This window comes from Kogia breviceps, chromosome 11 (assembly GCF_026419965.1).
Source record: "Kogia breviceps isolate mKogBre1 chromosome 11, mKogBre1 haplotype 1, whole genome shotgun sequence".
Classification (NCBI taxonomy): domain Eukaryota; kingdom Metazoa; phylum Chordata; class Mammalia; order Artiodactyla; family Physeteridae; genus Kogia; species Kogia breviceps.
Genome location: NC_081320.1, coordinates 29935910 through 29951930, shown reverse-complemented (window position 1 = coordinate 29951930; position 16021 = coordinate 29935910). Strand labels below are relative to the sequence as shown.

Sequence of the window (16021 nt, the reverse complement as noted above, 5' to 3'; positions counted from 1 at the left end):
CTCATTTGTCTACTCTTTGCTAGGCGCTATCCTCATGATCTACTGGAAGGTGAGAGATTAATGAAGTAATAATGCTCAAGAAGAGTGATGGTCATAGGAGGTACATAATAAAAGTGAGTTGAATAAATATATAAAGTGACAAGTGGGTGGATGGTTGAACGGATGGATTTATCTCACACATATCTTTCAGCTGAAAGGAATCCCAAGATAAATTTAACCTAGTCTCTCATCTTTACTCTTGACATTTTTGAGCAGTATGGTCTGAGGCTTTCAGGAAACTGCAGATTTACTTGTGTGGTCTGTAGGCAGAAAAGAGAGAGACCTGATTCGCTCTTCCTAATGTTACCCTTTGAAATAAAAATAAAATGTGTAAAAGAGATACCAAGTATAGTCAGCACTGGGAGCAGAGATGCTGGTTGGGATCTATCTAGATGGGGCCAGGGGGAATTTCTGCTCATTAGAGCTCTGAGTCAGAATGCTGAGGTTAGGCGGTAAAAATGGCATTGAGGGCTTCCCTGGTGGCGCAGTGGTTGAGAGTCCGCCTGCCGATGCAGGGGACGCGGGTTCGTGCCCCGGTCCGGGAGGATCCCACGTGCCGCGGAGCGGCTGGGCCCGTGAGCCATGGCCGGTGCGCCTGCGCGTCCGGAGCCTGTGCTCCGCAACGGGAGAGGCCACAACAGTGAGAGGCCCGCGTACCGAAAAAAAAAAAAAAAAACCCCACAAACTAGCTGTTGCTCTCACTCTGGCCCAGACTGAAGCTCAACTCTTACTTTAGAGAGAGAGAAAGTCTCCTTAAGGAAAAAAAAAAAAAAGGCATTGAACTAGCACTCAAGAAGCACACGAGAGCATCCACTGTATCACGAAGGTCAATCTTAGGTAGCGTATGTGCTATGTCCCCAAGAAAATCTAGAAAAGCAAGATGATCCATTGGTTGTTCAGTGGCATGTTTTTCAGTCTCCACATCTGTGTGATTTTACAGTTTTCCTCGTGCTATTAACTTCCAGTTCCATGGGATATCTTTTTGCATCCCTTCACTTTCAGTCTGTGTGTATCCTTACATCTAAAGGGAGTCTCTTGTAGGCAGCATGTGGATGGGTCTTGGTTTTTCATCCATTCAACCACTCTGTGCCTCTGTGTTGGCTTCTATAGAGATGAAGCAACAACCTTTCCCAGTTTTGAAGGAGTAGCCTCATGCAGGAGATGAACCTTGTCATTCAGCTCTGCCTCAGCTCCTGGTTGTCTCTCTAACCTTTGTGCTTGTCCAAGCAGCCTCCTACAGTTAAGTCCCCTGCGTATGAACGAGTTCTGTTCCAAGAGCACGTTCGTAAGTTTAATTCATTGTCAAGTCCAACAGAGTTAGCCTAGGTACCCAACTAAGACAGTGGGCTTTATAATACTGTACTGTAATAGGTTTATCATACTTTTCACACAAATAATACATAAAAAACAAACACAAAAAATAAAGAAAACATTTTTAATCTTACAGTACATTACCTTGAAAAGTACCAGCTATATCACTGCTGCTTTTACGCTTGCTTCCAGACATCCTGGGCTTGAAATAAAGATACTGTACAACTGTCCTCTATACAGTACTGTACAGTAAAGTACACAAAAGCACAACCACTTGTACAAGATGCATGTGATGTGACAATGTACTCTAGACACGTGAACTAACACGTGATTGGACATGCGAACGCACGTTTGCATCTTTGAAAGTTCGCATCTTGAAGGTTTGTATGCAGGGGACTTACTGTATGTATTTAATAACTCCTCATAGTTGAGGATGTGCTAAGACCTGTCAGTGTCTCAAACGGGAGGCTCTCAGAACCTAGATTGAGGCTGACTGCAAGCTTGACCCTCAGGATCAGTTTTTCCTTTAAGTATGTAGATATATACAGTCCTGTGGGACTGTAAGTGTAACCCCTGATGCTCACCAGCGTCAGAAGATTTGGAGGGGTCCCCTGGGTGGCAGCTGCTGAAATCAGGGTCCCAAATGATTGTGTAAGTTCCTTTTCTGGGTGATAGTGGTGAGCTGGTGCGAGGCAGAGAGAGAGCGCCAAGGGGCGCTACATTCTACAGCCTACATTCCTTGAAAGCAGCTCCATAGGCCACTAAATGTGAGCCAGACCTGAAGCCAGCCCCTCAGGCCAAAGCTCCAGGACAAGCAAAGAGACCTCCTTCATAGAAAGACTGGGGGTGTGTTTCAGTCCGTTGTCTGTGCGGTGCCCTGGCGGTGGTAGCCTGCCAAGAACTACCTCTCTAATTGCCACAGTCCTGTGGGACCCAGGGATGGAAGCCAACACCCCCCACCTCCTCCCTACCCTCCCACCCCTCCATCCCACTGCTAACCCTACACCCACCCCTTCCAGCCCTGGCCAACAGAGCCACCAGATCAAGGAGCATCCCTTGGGTGGCAGCCACAAAAACCAGGGTACCAGATACAAATGAACTTACTAACAAAACAGAAACAGAGTCACAGATTTAGAGAATGAACTTATGGTTAGCCTGGGGAAAGCGTGGTTGGGGGGAGGGATAGATGGGGAGTTTGGGACTGACATGTACACACTGCTATATTTAAAATAGACAACACACAAGGACCTACTGTATAGCACAGGGAACTCTGCTCAGTATTCTTTAATAACCTAAATGGGAGAGGAATTTGAAAAAGAATAGATGCACGTGTATGTATAACTGAATCACTTTGCTGTACACCCGAAACTGTCACAACATCGTGAATCAACTATACTCCAATATAAAATAAAAATAAAAATAAAAACAGGATACCAGAGGTAAAAACCAGGGCACTGGATGCACGTAAAGCTTGCCTGCAGGAAACACTGGCACCCCGGAGCATTTCAATGATTTTCATTTATAGGTCCCCTATAAAACATCACCCCTTCTTCTGTTCCCAAAGCTCTCTGGAGGGGAAGAGCCCTATAAGCCCCAGCTGCTTCCTCCATTCCCTTTTGGAATTCTGGTGAATGTATTTTTTCCTACCTTGTTAGTTAGGCTATAAACCCTGAAAACATGCAGAGATGCTACCTGTTAGCGTAGTTAATAACTCTGACTAAGCCCCCGTGGCACTCCGCACACCCAGCACCACACATGGCTCCCAGATCTGTGTGAGCCTGAGTGTCCTGGGACAGAGCATTCTATTGCAAAGGAATTATTCCCCAGGAATTGTCGTCTTTAAGAACACCCAAGCTGGAACAAGAATTAGATAACTTCTAATTGGTAAACAAGTGTTCCTTTTTTTTTTCTCAGAACAAACAGTCAGGCAGTAAACTTCTATTTCCCAAGGACCATAGACAGCATATGCTCCAGGCATCCAACACTGGAACCAACAGTAATGGGCCAACAAGAGAACTCCTACCTTCGGGTCTGGGATTTGGAATTAATTTGCAGATTTTCTGGTGGTAAAGCATGTGCTAAGAAAAGGATTTAGTTAAGAGACCCTCCATGTTTTGCACTTTGCAATAAGTAAAATTATTCCTAGGCGTCCAGCCAGCTTTTCCCTTCCTCCTGAACCTACTGGGGTTCAACTTTTTCCTTCCATATTGAACATTAAAAAAAAAAAAAAAAATCAGTCCTGAGGAAGCCCACGGAGCTCATATCCCAAATCTGCATCATTATTTATGGTAATGCAGACATCGGTTTTCTAGTTGCAAAACAATTGCTAACTTGGTAAATATTAATAGAGGGAAGATGTGCTAAGAACTGTGGAATTGATTCTTTCATTTGTCTTCTTTCACAAATATTTTTTTCCACACGTATCAGTACTTGGTCACAAGAACCTAATCTAGGTATTTCCAGCTTGCAAAGCTCTTTAGGAGGTCAAGGGAGTGAGGTAGAGTTAAGAAAATCAGAAATGTTTGTGAGAATAGGGTGTAACTTTGTGGGTGTATTCATACAATGGAATATTATTCAGCAATAAATAAAAAGAATGAATGACTGATATACACGACAATATGGGTGGATCTCAAAAACATTATGTTAAGCAAAAGAAGACAAACAGATGGGCTTCCCTGGTGGCGCAGTGGCTTCCCTGGTGGTGCAGTGCCGATGCAGGGGACACGGGTTCGTGCCCCGGTCTGGGAGGATCCCACATGCCGCGGAGCGGCTAGGCCCGTGAGCCATGGCCGCTGAGCCTGCGCGTCCAGAGCCTGTGCTCCGCAACGGAAGAGGCCACAACAGTGAGAGGCCCGCGTACCGCAAAAAAACCCCACAAGGGTACATATTGTATGAAGACCAAGAACAGATAGCACTGTTGTATATTAATGGAAATGAAGAAGTAGTTGCCTGGGAGGAGAGAGAAGTTGATTAAAAAAGAGACAGGAGGAAACTTTGGGAGTGATGAAATGTTATATACCTTGCTTTGGATCACGGTTACATAAGTGCATACAATTGTGAAAACTCATAAAACCACATGCCTGATAGCTGAGCATTTTATTGTATATGAATTATATACCTCAGTAAAAAACCACATTTTTTTAAAGAAATGCACATGTGTCCTGCCTTGAATCGTCAAGGTGTCTTTGTGAAATATGACAGAGTAGAAAGAGTTATATTTGGAGACAGGCACACTGGGCTCCAATCCAGTTGAAGTACCTTGGGAAAGTCACTTAGCTTTTTTAAGTGTCCACCTCTGCAAGTAAAACTAATCTAATTCACAAGATGGCCATAAGGATTAAATGAAAAATTGATGTTAAAGTGTTTAACTCAGCACCTATCACCTGGAAAATTCCTAATAAACTTAGCTATTTTTAAAATTTGTTTTGAATAAACTGTAATCCTGGGGGAGCAACTAAAAATATATTCCCTTCTCCTTTGCAAATGATACCGTTTGCAACTTAGGACAAAAATTCCTAAATCAAAAGGAAAACCGGGAAAACAATTAAGTTAAAAGAATCAGTCCCTCTGTGAGGGAGCCTGTGGACACAGCTGGTAGCTATCAATTGTGATAATTACGAGAAATCTGGCACTTTCTGTGATCATACACAAATGTGTCATCATCGTGTCCTACCTTATCTTTTTACCATGTGTCAAAGGGGAAGGGAAAGGCTGCTTAGAATGGGGATTAAAGAAAAAAACGCTATAATTATTGGAGGGGGTCAGCTTCAACGTTTCTAAAGGAAACTCCCATTTTCACCTTTCTAGATGTCTCCAGGACAAATGATGTATTCATTTTCAGGACTAATCTGAAGTTTAGATTCAGAATTAATGGAAAAGTAAGAATGGAATTGAAATGCAACTTTAACATTTCTGCTTAATCCCTACTCCCTGCTAAACATCTTTCATTTCTCGGCCTGATCCACTTTGGAGAAATAGAACCCATTAGGGCATCCCCTGAGAGACCCTCCACTCTTGTCCTGTTGACTCTGCTTGGAGAGTCCTGAGGAGCCAGCGCACTGCACAGGATACCTCCGGCTTCTCTCTGAGATTTTTCTGGCAGATCCAGCTGGTCCGCAGTAGCCCCTCTCCCAGGCTGTGGTCCAAGGGCCCCATTCTGGCTGCCATTCCCACCAGTTATTACAATAAGCTAATTGAAGGAAAAGGAGATTTAAAGGACTCCCTTGCACTGTATGGTGGCTTATTCTCAGTGTGCTACTCAGAGCACCAGACAGGCAGCTAACCAGAAAACAGCTGGCAGTGGTCTTTGGCCAGGTTGTCTCCAGCCCCTCATCATTTCTCATCCAGGGGGATGTCGTGACATTCATTTCCTTTCCGTAGAGACTTTCTGGGAGCTTGGTAGCTGGACACATTGTTCTGCCACTTGGGGCCACTTGGGAGCCCGAGTTCAGAGACCCCAGTGCGTAATGGCCAATGGGCAGGAAGTGAGTGAGGCCTTCTGTGAGCATCTCCAGGAGCCGATGGCTGGGTCCAGCCCTGTAACATCCGGGACTGTCCCTCGAGGTGTGTGTAGTCACTCTTCTTATCTCATCGGTATCAGGTTTTGGCTTGTTTTAAAATGCACAGTCATTTGGATTTAATAACTCAACCAGGAAGATTTGTTTAGCATGTACCGTACAAGACACTCTGCTAAGTGCTTTATGTGGATCACTTCACAGTCACCTATGAGGTTGATGTCGTTCACTTTCTATCTTACAGTTGGAAGAACTCCCCTAGGCCTCAGTGTTACAAGGGCCAGAATTCAAATTGAGATAGTCTGATTTCACAGCTTGTGTTCTTAATTGCTACCCAAATCTGTTTCTTGTACTCACAGTGTACCTTAAGAGCACAGTGAAGCTCATTTCATGGGTTTACCCCGCAGATAAGGCAGTAGGCCAGATCATGAGAGGCACAAGTTAAAAGCACAGTTCCTTAGACTCTACCCCCAGGGGTAAAAGCATTACTAACCTTTCTGTGTCACAGACAACACAAATCAATGGTTTTAAAAATGTCCAAAGTCAAACTCATGATCTCCACCAAATCTGATCCGTCCCCAGTGTTCCAGATCACATTGACAGCATCCTAAACTCCCCCCTTCCTCTCACTTCCATCCTTTCTTGTCAATTTCCCACTGTTACCAATGGAGTCCAAGCCATCCTCATTCCTCACTAGGACCACTCTAGGAGCCTCCTGAGTTTTATCTCCTCTCTAGAGTGCTTTGTCCAGTCTATAAGCAGAACCATCTTTGAAAACACAAACTCATGGGACTTCCCTGGCAGTCCAGTGGTTAAGACTTTGCCTTCCATTGCAGGGCCTGTGGGGTTCGATCCCTGGTTGGGGAGCTAAGGTCCCACATGCCTCGAGGCCAAAATACCAAAACATAAAACTGAAGCAATATTGTAAGAAATTCAATAAAAACTTTAAAAATGGTTCAGATCAACAACAACAAAAAACTTAAAGAAAACACAAACTCATCACGATGCTCCTCTGTTGAAAAGAGAGCCCTCTTGCACTGTTGGTGGGAATGTGAATACATACAGCCACTATGGAGAACAGTATGGGGTTTCCTTAAAAAAGTAAAAATAGAACTACCATGCGATCCAGCAATCCAACTACTGGGCGTATACCCTGAGAAAACCGTAATTCAGAAAGAGTCCTGTACCACAGTGTTCATTGCAGCTCTCTTTACAATAGCCAGGACATGGAAGCAACCTAAGATGTGGCACATATATACAATGGCATATTACTCAGCTATAAAAAGAAACGAAATCGAGTTATTTGTAGTGAGGTGGATGGACCTGACGTCTGTCATACAGAGTGAAGTAAGTCACAAAGAAAAACAAATACCTTATGCTAACACATATTTATGGAATCTGAGAAAAAAAATCTGAAGAACCTAGGGGCAGGACGGGAATAAAGACGCAGACTTAGAGAATGGACTTGACACGGGGAGGGGGAAGGGTAACCTGGGACGAAGTGAGAGAGTGGCATGGACATATATACACTACCAATTGTAAGAAGCAGCCGCATAGCACAGGGAGATCAGCTCGCTGCTTTGTGACCACCTAAAGCCGTGGGATAGGAGGGTGGGAGGGAGACGCAAGAGGGAGGAGATATGGGGATATATGTGGACATATGGCTGATTCACTTGTTATAAAGCGGAAACTAACACACCATTGTAAAGTAGTTATACTCCAATACAGATGTTAAAAAAAACCCTTCCATGCCTTCCCTTTCTTCTTAAGACAAAGGTCAAAATTCCTGGCATAGGGACTGTGTCTATCTTGTTCATTTTGTCCCCCAATGTCTAAAATAATGCCTTGCACATGGTAAGTAAATGCCCAGTACCTATTTGCTGCCTCACGGAATACATGAGTGAAAGAATAAAAGTCCCTCCGTGCTTGGGTCTCAGGCTGCCTTTCTGCCTCATTGCTGTGTCTCCCAGCCTGGTTTTTTTTTTTTTTTTTTTTTTTTTTTTTTTTTTTTTTTTTTTTTTTGCGGTACGTGGGCCTCTCACTGTTGTGGCCTCTCCCTTTGAGGAGCACAAGCTCCGGACGCGCAGGCTCAGCGGCCATGGCTCACGGGCCCAGCCGCTCCGCGGCATGTGGGATCTTCCCAGACCGGGGCACGAACCCGTGTCCCCTGCATCGGCAGGCGGATTCTCAACCACTGCGCCACCAGGAAAGCCCCCAGCCTGGTTATTGGATCTCCATTCACAATAGTCTTTTTCGTCGGTTTGATATACCGTTCTGTCTCCTGACTCGTGGCCTTTGCACATACTGCTTCCTCTCTTTGCACTTAGTTATTCCTATTCATCTATTTTCAGGGAAACCACCTAGGCCCCAAACTAAACCAGACCCCTGTGCTATATGTTTTTCTATTTCCGTGTCATTCTTCTGCACAGCTCTTACCACAATCTGCCTGTCTTGCCCACGTACTGGACCATCAGTTCCAGGAGAGCAAATCCACAGCTGGTGTGCTTAAGTTATCCCCAGCACTCAGCACACTGATTGGCCCATTGCACACTCTAAAAATATTTGTTGAATGAATAGCATAGTGCCTAGCAGATAATTGACCAGTGATGCTGTGGAAGGAAAATACTGCACAACCTAAAAGTCGAGAGGTATGTTTTATTCGACAGACATTCTGAGCACTTCAAGCTTGGGACATAGCATCCCAGATAATGTTGAGAAACTGTTCTGAAGTGGCAAGGAGCGGATTGGGGAGCCACGATATATAGGAGTTTCTGCAACAAAAGACCAGGTAGTTGGAACATGAAAAGATTACTGTTAATTAAAGAAAACCAGCTATCTCAAGTTAAGGAATTTAGCGCCTTTGTCTGTAGGGGAAGAAGCAAGAGTCTGGGCTCACTGAAATCATTCCTTTGATGTGCACCTCCACTGCCTGGGGCCAGTGTCCTGTGCTGTCTCATCCTGAGTCTCCTCCGGGTGGTGCACCGTCAGGGCAGCCATGTGATGGCTTGATGGCTGCAACATCCTTTGTTTACTGATATGGCAGGCAATATTTTAGCTCACAGTGGCAAAATTCACAGTAAAAACAAAGAAAAAAACAAACCAAGACAAAAACCAAACAGTAGTAGCACTTACTGAGCACAAACCTGTGAGGCAGACACTATTATCAACCTCATTTTACTGAGGAGGAATCGGAGGTGTACATAATGTTGTCCAGCTCACTGCTCTGTGCAAATGCCCACCCCGGATCCATGATCTGTGCCTTGGAGGAGAAGTGGGAGGCATGGTCACACGGTGAAACAAAGGAGATGCCTCGGAACACGTTCTTAGAAGAGCCGTGGGTACCGTAGGCACCTTGACCTGTCTTCCAGTGCTGCAGGCACCTTGACTCTGGCATGAGCTCTTCCTATCCTTCAAAGGAAGAGCTTGTGCAAGAGTCATCTGTCCCTCAGGAAGCAGCAAACGGATGCTAGAATAACTAGGAGGGATTTGATCCAAGAAAACTGGTTTATGTCAATTCTTGATTCTCACAAAGTGAGAATTCACATTGGGAAGTTTATCCTTATTTATTAAGTACTCTCAAGCCTTTAGCCACTCCTAGAAAAAACAGAGTCATACACTTTCATACCTAGAAGAAACAGTAGAGATCATCTAACCCTAGATCCCTCTCCATCAGGGGTCCTTCACATTTCAGTGCCACAGAGCCCTCCGTAGTCTAGAGAAGCCTATGGCTCCCTTCTCAAACAAGGGTTTTAAATCTATAAAATAAAATATACTTGATTACAAAGGAAGCCAATTAATTATATTGAAATACAGTTACTGAAGGAGTTTTAAATGTGATGTAGTAGTAAATTTGCTTCTCTATTAACACACTAAATAATAGGATCTACTAGTACCATTGACTTTGAAATGGTGATGAATGTAATTGCTGTTTTGGATGCCTACCACAATTTTCATGTCATGTGAAAACAGCTATGATTTCTATTGGTAACAAAATCACAGGTATTGCTGCTACTCCTACTATATGTTGTGGCCTGCATTTTTACAACTGAAGGCAATACTCAATTGCCGTTAGAGCTTAGTGACAATGAAGATGTAATCCTTTTCCCATCCAAGTCCATGGTTCCCTTGGAGAACCATGGGGCTCAGGTTAGGAACCCCTACTCTGCAGCATCCTGGTGGCAGCTTGAACATCTTGAGTGACAGAGCACTCAATATCTCCAAGGTGTCCAGTTCCTAGTTCAGTCTCCTTTAATCATTATGAACTTTAGGGTGAGATAAATCTAGAAGCAGTCCCAGCTTTGCTGGCATGTTAGTCATGTGACCATAGCTATTTAACCCTGTGGACATCGGTGTCTTCATTGTAAGAATGGGAACAAGATGACAATTACATTAGAAAATATGCAAATGCCTCAGAGCACAAAGAGCACATAGGTGATTTTAGCAATATTTTCTTCCCTTTGGTTTCAGTGAGTTGAAACCCACCTTTTTGAAGTTTCCACCTAATTTTGCCCTAGCTCTCCTCTATGAAGCCACACAAGTCATGGCTCCTCACATACTTGAAGACGGCTCTATCCCGCCCCTCTATTGGCTGTCTCCATGTGGTGATTCTGTTGCTTCTCTGAGTAAAAGCAACTCTGAGCATATGGCTGGGAGTTATCTGTGCTGCTGCCCATTCCCAGAGAGACGTGTGAGGGCCCTGAAACAGTCATCATGTTAGGATCGATTTTTCCTTTGGAAGGCACTTCCTGTAGGATCTGTCCTACCTGTCTTTACTAAGCTCCTGTACTTTTTTGTTTAGGTGGTTCACGGGCACGTGGTCAGAGTGCTCTGTGTCTTGCAGTGAAGGATTCCGCCGTCGGCAAGTGACCTGTAAGCACACGAGAGCCAATGGGACTGTGCAGGTGATGCCTCTGAGAGCATGTGCCCCCAGAGAGAGGCCTCTGGGAAGAAGACCCTGCCCAGTCACCCGTGTGTTCAAGGGCTTATTGAACCAGGGAACCAGGGAACGCTGACCAATCCAGTGTTTTGAAAGTATGATCATCTAGTATAATCATCCAGTCCCCGTGGTCAAACCCATGCATCAAAACAATGAAATTTAAAAAGAGACTTCCCTGGCAGTCCAGTGGTGAAGACTTCGCCTTCCAGTGCAGGGGGTGCGGGTTGGATCCCTTGTCGGGGACCAAGATCCCACATGCCTCGCGGCCAAAAATACCAAAACATAAAACAGAAGGAATATTGTAACAAGACTTTTAAAATGGTGCACATCAAAAAAATAAAATACACCCATGCATCAGGGCCCCTCCGCACGGGGGAAGAGGAGAGCCCAACTGCTGTGTGACAGTCATGAAACTCAGCTGCACAGGGACCTTACCACACCGCGCACAGGCTGGTTCACGGGACCTTCTTATCCTCTTAGGGGCCTCTCTGTTGTCATTAACACAGGCTGCAGGGACCAAAAGTTCCCCTCGGCCCTTCTGAAAATGTTCGGTAATGTTAGTGCAGGAAGGTATTTCACACTTTCTGCATTTCTGCCCTGCAGGGCAGCAGTTGTTGCTGTTGGGAGTCATTGTGCTAATTCTCTTAGGTCATTTTTCCCTTTAGTTGTTCTGATTAACTCCAAGCACTACATGGTTACACACTTGTCTAACTGGAAAATGCACAGCCCCAATTCTGTGCAGGGAAGACGCAAAGCAGAGTGTGATACATCCTTCTGGAGCATCAAGTTTATTAACTAGAATTGGAAGAACCAAGGAGTTCTTGGAACAAGAACTATCCGCCCCCTCCCCCACCAACATGGAAGACAGAAGACTGGGGGAGGGGAGACGTGCCACAGGAATGACACTCCAGTCTCTGAAGTTTCACCCAGGTGAGGGTTGAGGGGCGGACCTGCAGCCACCGTGGCCTCTCAGTCGCCCTGGCTGCTCTGGACCATCCTCTGAGCTGGCCAGGGTCTTGGATACGATGCTTCTGAAAGCCGTGCAGAGAACACAGTCACCTTCCACTGGACCGGGTCCTAGGGAGCGCGGCGGCCTGACCTTCCTGCCTCGGTCACCCATGGGGTTCAGATGGGCTCACTTTATTACGACGCCTCTTGCTGGGCAGCTGGCAACAACCACCAAGATGCCTTTTTAAAAAGTTCCAGACTGTCCCAGCCACCCCTTGCTTTTTCTGGCTGTGGCCAAAGGGAATGGATGAGGACATACTCTCAGGCTGTGCAGCGTGGGAGGACCTTCCAGTGTTGGACACATGCAGGGGGCAGCTGGTTCCCGCTGGGGCTCCAGTCCTGCTGCTGGTGCAGGGGTATGCTCCAGGGCCACACTGGTGGGCTGGGCTGGGGGTGGCAGTCCTTGAGTCCAGGCTGGGTGGGGGACAGGCAGGCTCACTGGTCTTCTGCCCTGCCTGCTGGTCTTCCTGCTCTTGCATATTTTCTCCCTGGTGGAGCCGCCTGGTTTCCAGGGTGGACAACTCAGGGCTTGGAAAAGGCTCGAGTTCATTGCCACTGAGGTCCCCGGAGGAGAAGGGCCCTGCAGCTATGATGGAGGACCCCACCATTGGTTTCTTGGAGCTCACACTGCCTTCTCCTCCGTCCTGGATCTCGTCCCACATCGAGTCCAGAATCCTCCTCACTGTCACCTCCAGGTCCTCTTCACAGGGTGGCTGGAGTGGCTTCTTCTGGCCCATATTCACCCATGGGTGCTTCATGAGGTCAGGTAAGGTGCCTCTGTCACTGGGCTTGAGGGAGATCATTTTTTGTAATAAACTCCTTATCTCCACAGACAGGTAATTTGGAATGGGATATTGCCCTTTTAAGATTTGCTTCCGCAGCTCCTGCACGTCTTTTCCCACAAAGGGACTGGACCCAGTTACCATGTTGTAGAACACTACTCCCAGGCTCCACACGTCCGCCGCAGGGCCACTGTACCTCTGCCCCAGCAAGAGTTCCGGGGCAGCATACGCGACTGTGCCGCAGAACGTGTCCAGTTTCCTGCTGTCATCACACTTGTTGCTGAAGCCAAAGTCTGTGAGTTTTATATTCATGTTGGCATCAAAGAGGAGGTTCGGTGGCTTCAGGTCCCGGTGCACGATGCCCCTCTGGTGGCAGTGTTGCAGAGCAGAGACCAGCTGCTGGAACGGGCCTCGGGCCTGTGCCTCTGTCATACGGCCATGTATGTTCAAGTAGGTGTACATGTCCCCACCACTGAGGTACTCCATTATTAAGAACATTGTCTCCTCCGTGTCAATCACCCCCAGCAGTTTTACAATATTGGGGTGATTCAGAGCCTTCATACTGTGCACTTCCCGGAAAAGTCGCTGCTGGAAAGTTGAGAAGCTCCGACGCCTCTTTTTAATGACCTTTACAGCCACTTGTCTCCCGGTCAGAATGTGCCGGGCCAGCTTCACTTTAGCAAAGCTGCCTTCGCCAATGGTGTGGAGGATCTCATAATCATCAATATGAGCCTCCTTGTCAGCACAGTTGGCTGTGAGGCCCTGCATACTTGTGACCTAACTACACTGACTGACAGCACTAACTAGCAATGCTAACTATCCTAACTAACAACGCTAACTATGCTAACTGTGCCAACAGCGCTAACTACTACTAACTACACTAACTATGCTAATAAAGTATTAACTATACCAACTATGCTAACTATACCAACAATACTGACTATGCGAACTGTACTAATCTAGCAATACTAACTAAAATTAAGATAAAAATGAGAAAAAGAAGAAAGGAAGAAAGCAAAGCAGAAGAAATGGAAAAGAAACACCAAAAAATTGAGAAGAAAAAATTTAAAACTCTAAGAAATGATACAGAGAGAAAAATAAAGAAAAATGAGAAAAAGGCAAAGAAGAGAGAAAAATAAAAAGGAGTAAAGAGGAAAAAAAATCAACAAAATGGCAGAAACAAGGAAAAAACAAGGTAACTGTGGGTCCAAGGCCGTCAGGTCACCAAAAGCAGCTTCCTGGGCTCTAAGGACCAAAAACCTGGTCCCAGCTGGGCTCCTATAGGGCTTCTGTGAAGTTCATAACAGTGGTGCACTGTGAGGTCAGAGCAAGAAATGGACCCATCAAAGCTGGGGATAAGCCACAGTGGTTTTCTCACTTTTTGAGTTCAAGGCCCCTTTACACTTAGGAAAAAGGATCCCAAAGAAATTTTTCTTTACTTGTGTTATTAGATATTGGTATTCACTTTGTTATAAATTAAAATCTGTAGGATACTTCAGTGGCCTTTTTATTTCTAGTTTGAAAATGTGTAATAATTTTAAAGACCTCGTAATGTCTACACTTGAAATATTCAATTCCTTTTCCTTAAATTCTGGTCTCAAAATAATGTTACAACTTAACTGACTTCACAATACTATACAAAATGTTCTGTTGCATAAGACCCGATAAAGTACGTTATGAAAGTCTATGAAGCTGAGAGAAGAATTGCCGGGAAGGTTATGAGCAGATTTCTCATCAAGAGCCTCAGAGGCCAGATGGCATGGCTCAATGTACTTGAAGTGTTGAAGGAAAGAAACCGTCAACCAAGTATCCTATATCTAGCAAAACTTTCCAAAAGTTGTAAAGAAAGCATATCTATTTCTAAATATATTTCCCAATTTCTTTTGCTTGTTTTCTGACCTTTGTAGTGCATTTTGCCATGAGGAAAATTTTAATTCTTATATAATTAAATGTATCCTTTTATCTTTGTATCTTAGAAAGGTGTTCCTCATGAATAATTTATTTCAAGTCTCCCAGGTTCCTGATACTTTTACAGTTTCATTATATTTTTACTTTTAACTAGTTGCTACATCTAGAATTTGTTAATGATAGCCATATTTTCCCACTTTTGTTGAATAGTTTTGCTACTGATCCAAAATGTCAATTTTACTTTAATCTCAATTCCCTTATGCTCTTGCATCTAATTTCAAGATGCTTCCTATTCCACTGGTTGTTTTGTCTATCTGAAACAAAATACTACCTTAATAATAATGTAATTATAATATAATAAATGTTATTAGTAAACATATCATATATAATAAATAGCATAATATAAAATAACAAAATATAATTTACCATATAACAAGGTCAAAAGAGAACAAAACTATACAATCACTTGAAATATCCCCCAAGGATATTTTATAAAATTCAATATTCATTTCTAATTTAAAAGAAATAGTAAAATAGGGATTGATGAATGCTTCCACAGTAAGAAGAAATTATAGGTCTAAAAGAGAAAGAGGTAAATGCTAAGCTTTAGTAACACTGGCAATAAATGCAGGACAAGATGAAGATGCCTGATATAATGTTAAAGAAAAACTATTACGTAACATTGTCTTTGCAGGACTGATGAGTTCAGTGAAAAGAGAATCTCATAGAAAAGAGTATCTCGTTCTTCTTAATGTCTGTACACTTGTCCATTGCATGAACATAACAGCTTATTTAACCAATATGTTACTGATCTGCATCTGGATTTCTAGGTTTTCATGGAATTTTATTGGCACAATTGTTATAAACTCTAGGACTTCCTCTTATGTTTATATCTTTTGAAAGAAACAATATCTCCACCGATGATTTATCTGGGCTGGCTGCTAGCAGACTAAGGCTACTTCTCAGCTCTTCCCTTTACATTCCTAGTCAATATGAAAACGGAATGCAAGAAGGTCTTCTGTTTAGAGACTGTAAAGATAGGTCTTGGTGATAAAGTCTTGGTGGTAAAGGCTAAAAGTATCAACCTAGAATAAGTGTTTTTCCAGCTGTAATTATGTGTGAATCCCTTGGCTTGATTCTGTACAGGATGTAAGACAAGACTGTAGGATGTGCCCTCAAAGTGCTTCCAGTAAGATGAGCTAAGTCAAGTATGGTGGCATATCTAATTCAAGACAAAATATAATGGCTCTTTTCCTCTCATAGTAAAACTTCGTAGAGTGAATGCAGAAGTCACTGTAGGCTCTTAATTAAAGGAACTGAATAAATCTTGTATTGGAAGGTGATTATTCTGGTCTCCTTGTGGAGATGAATTGGAAATTGTCTAGAGGAAGGAAAATTAGCTTAACCAAAGTTAAACTCATAAATAATTGAGCATTAATTAAATATCTGTGGCCTATGTTTCTCCTTGATCATAATTTCTCCCAATTTATACACCTCTTTGGTACCCGATTAATCATTGTCAT

The 16021-nt window shown here is 44.0% G+C and overlaps 1 long non-coding RNA gene and 1 pseudogene across 3 annotated transcripts in view; one reads left to right on the top strand and one right to left on the bottom strand.

Annotated features, from left to right (window-relative positions):
- The window catches only part of LOC131765117 (uncharacterized), a 112643-nt gene extending 101876 nt beyond the window's left edge, over window positions 1-10767 (top strand). For all 3 annotated transcript variants that reach the window (XR_010835437.1, XR_010835434.1, XR_010835435.1), the window contains one exon: window positions 10663-10767. This is a non-coding gene — a long non-coding RNA (uncharacterized lncRNA). The remainder of the gene's footprint in view (window positions 1-10662) is intronic.
- A 1118-nt stretch (window positions 10768-11885) lies between these two features.
- Window positions 11886-13358, bottom strand: LOC131765108 (serine/threonine-protein kinase MARK2 pseudogene; annotated as a pseudogene).
- Between the last annotated feature and the right edge of the window lie 2663 nt (window positions 13359-16021).